Here is a 4,022-nt window from a genome sequence, read left to right as displayed (position 1 = left end):
TGTGATGTTTAAGAGGTTCTGATTTCTTTCAACAATAGTTGAAAAATGATTTATGATAATAGTTTATAGTTCTCCATCGACTAATTGGGAAAAGAACTCCTAACGGAAGCATCTCAAGGAGATATCAGGGACTGAATACGAATACGAATTAAAAAGGAGATATGTAAGTATGAATTGAACAGTTGAGAACGCAGTAAGAGTATGGAGCTTAAGATTTAAAGAAATGATGCATGTACACAACATCGCCCCAAAAATAGTGGAACCTTTACAGGACGAGGAAGACAAACTTAAGGAATAAATGGAACAACTTCCATTCATCCCAAGAAACAAAGGATACAAGTTGGGACAAAGCCACTACTTCAAGAAAACCTAGAATAGTTATCGTCAAAATACTAGTACTGCCTAATTGAAATTGGAACGACTATAAGTACAAATAGAGGAAAGTACGAGTACCCTCTAAAGGGGGGAAGTTAATGAGAAAATGGCAAAAGTAAGGTGAAGGCAATCGATATGGGAATATATTTGAGATGGGCATCTAAACTTCAATAAGATATCTTGACGAACCAAGTTAGAAAGGTCCGGAAGCTACCAATAATTGGATGGAAGCCAGAATGCTACATAAGGCAGCGATAAGAAGTTGTCACGAGACTCTGAACAACATAACACTAGAAGGCGGCTGCGTATAAAAACAAAAGAGTGTAACCATGAAAGTATATCTATAATGACCCTAATTATTTAAGCTAATTTTCGCATTAAAGTGGTTATTTCTTGATGATATGATCAACTGCTACTGACTCAAATTTTGTTATGGAAAAAAAATGCTTTTGTTTAGCTACATTTTCGGGTGATCAGACTTAGGGAGGCCATAAACCCTTTATAATTTGGAAATTTGGGAACTCTTATAAAATGAAAGTTGTATGTAATTGAAATACCTTTCCAACCATAGGTCGTGGGTTTATAGGCGACATCGGGATAAAGGGTTATGGATATTTTAACACAGAAGGGTCAAGCAGGGTGATAATTTTGGGCCCAACCCGAATCCAAGTCGGGTCAGGCCCATTTTCTTTGACTTTTAAAGGATAATTTCAGCTTATCTCATCCATTTTTAGACCATAAGTTTCTATAACATCATAGAAAAAGAGAGAAAGAGAGATCTTCTAGGCTAAGAAGCCATTTTTGACCCAAATCCGAGTCCCGAATTCCAAAACTCATGAAGAAAAAGGCGTTGGACGTTACGTTGTCTTCACTTTGAGCTAAAAATCAGCTATTAAGGAGTGTGTTTTCGTATTTTCTGCACACCTAAGGTAAGACTGAGGTTCTTTTTCTTGTTAAGAAGCTTGTTTAGAGATTTAACGGTTTAAAACGGAAGAAGTAAGTGTTGTAAACTTGTTTGTTTGCTTTGTTGAGACTTTTGGATTTGGGGCTGTTTTGGTTGGATTAAATGGGTGGAATTAGTTAAGTTATGATGTATAATGATTGTTGATAATGTTGTTGATGTTGTTGATAAGTTGTTGTCGAAATTGGGGGAATAAACTTTGGTTGCAAACTCGTTTTTGAGATGGTACTGCTGTTAGTGCGTTGATGATATCTTTTTGTACAAAATGATTTTTGTGTTGATTTCTTTTTTATTGGAAACTTAAGACATATATATAAATGTTTCGTGAAGGTACTAAAGTCTAGTTTTGCCATTTTCAGTTTGCCAACTTAGATACAACCGGACAAGTATATCTGTCCAGATTCTTGATTTTCAAAATTCATCATGTGTACCTGTTAGTGTTTTGATGATATCGTTTTTTACAAAATGAGTTTTGTGTTTATTCCTTTTGTGTTTCAAACTTAAGACATAGATCTAAAAGTTTCATGAGGGAATAAAGTCCAGTTTTGCTGTTTCGAGTTTCGAAATTTGGATTCAACCTGTGGTACTTGACTTTCTGAATTTACTGTTTTAGTAACATAATTCGGGTCAAAACATTCTAGGCTTATTTGCAATAATAAATCTTGTTTTATGTCAATATTATGGATATTTTGGAATTTTAAATAACTCATTTAATGGTATTTTCAAGGTTGTTTATATCGTGTGCAAGTTGAGGAACTTGAGACATTTGATGGCCTACGGTTTGAACTTTTGAAGTCGTGTTGGATTGTTGTATGCTAAAAGGCTGAGGTTTGTGTATAAACTCTTGTTACCTACTAATATATTGAAAGCCTATCTTGGTATGGTTGCTATTGTCTTGAAATATGTCTTGTCATATTGGTATCTTGGGAAATTTGCAAGACACTTGCTTAACTCGCCCACTTGTACGGATTGCTCGATCACTTGACATTCTTGTGGACCTTGTCCTTCTTATGGCTGTGACTTTGTCACTATTGGCATGCCTCTTGTTTTGGACCATTTTCCATCTTGATTATGGATTTTTAGTTCGTCTTAAGTATGGAAGTTATCCATTTTAAGTACGAATTAGGAAGCCATTTTTAATATGGTTCTTGGTTCTCTTGATTATTGGGTCTTTACCCTTCTTTATACAGGGCTCCGGTCCTTATTGATACTTGATCATGTTGGTGTGACGGCATGACGTACATATTGGGCGAAACTTGGTGCTAAATCTTGTAAATGTACTTCTATGAATTGTTTACACTTAAGCTTTTACATTTAGAACTTGATGCTCGTGATATAGTTGTTGCCTTGTTTTAATTATTATTGTACATTGGTGCGGCTCATAACTTTAAAAGATTATGGTGGAAACCCAAAGGCTTCAAACTTGTAGTTTTGCACCACTAAGCTTTGTGCTTAGCGATAGTTATTTCTATCGTAGGAAATGTCCGAGAAGAGGCTTGAGGTTGGCCATTGGAAATGAAGTTTTGGGAGTTTAAATGAAGATCACATTTGCATATAGGCATCTATATTTTGCAGTATTTTGGGACGTGTATATAATTTATGGGTTGCTTGTATATTTGTATTTATGTACGTATTTCTGAGGGTTGTAACTTAAGGATGGTTGCTTGTTTTGTAAATTTTGGGGTATGTACATTTCTAAGTTTTATGAAGCACTAAATTTTCCCTTTGGAGTTGGAATATTTGAATGAAGCATAAATTATCGTAATACATGAATGTCTCAGAAGTTATTTTTTTAAAAAACTATTTTTAGAAGTCGTCTGTCCTAAATTGGAATTTTTATTTGATTTAATTGAGATGAAAAAAAATTTACTTGGCAAACAACTTACACCTTTCACTATTTTTTTAGATTATATAAATGGGCCTTACGAAAGTTATTTATTTTTGTGTCATGAATTTAATATACATTTTTTTGTAGTAGCATCCTCCCTGGAGGGTCGCTACAATATCAATCAACTTAAGAGAAATTACGAAGGATAATGACAATATGCTAGACCAAAAGCCAAAATGTTGGTTATAGAGTTAGTCGCAAATGATGTTGCGATAGATAAATAATCAAAGAAATAGGAATAGAAAGCCTCTTGTGGTAGAAAATGAGGAGAACACAAAGTGAATAAAGGATCGTGGAGCTAAAGGTCTACGCCGATAATGAATGCAAGATAATAGACGAAAGGACAGGACAAAACATAAAGACACGCGAGACAACGCTGAGGTAAATCTGGAGCTAAGTCGAGTGCCCCACACATTATGGCAAGGATTACAATGAAACGTGACACGAAGACTTCCTAGGGAGGTCACCCATCCTAGTATTACTCTCACCCCAGCACGCTTAACCTTGAAATTCTGATGGAACTTAATGCATTAGTGCTGGTATGATCACGCGAGATGGAAGAATCAAAACTAGCGGCGAAGGAACGACATGAGATTATGTTCCTGGAATACTATACGTTATGTTAAGGAAATTGTAACAAGGGCTTAAGAAAAATAAGAAGGATTAGCTAATTGCTAACTGATGACACATTCAAATGCCACAACTCTTCAACATAGTACCAGTTAATGAGAGGAAAATCACAGAATGGCTATATGGGCCAGTGGACGAGGGAATTTTGACACCACTTGGCAGCCAACT

At 35.4% G+C, this 4,022-nt stretch overlaps 1 pseudogene; it reads right to left on the bottom strand.

Annotated features, from left to right (window-relative positions):
* Positions 1 to 3,657: 3,657 nt before the first annotated feature.
* LOC129883835 (5S ribosomal RNA) lies at positions 3,658 to 3,777 on the bottom strand (annotated as a pseudogene).
* Between the last annotated feature and the right edge of the window lie 245 nt (positions 3,778 to 4,022).

This window comes from Solanum dulcamara, chromosome 3, assembly GCF_947179165.1.
Source record: "Solanum dulcamara chromosome 3, daSolDulc1.2, whole genome shotgun sequence".
Classification (NCBI taxonomy): domain Eukaryota; kingdom Viridiplantae; phylum Streptophyta; class Magnoliopsida; order Solanales; family Solanaceae; genus Solanum; species Solanum dulcamara.
Note: the sequence above shows the minus strand (reverse complement) of the source record. Positions and strands in the feature narration are given on the sequence as shown.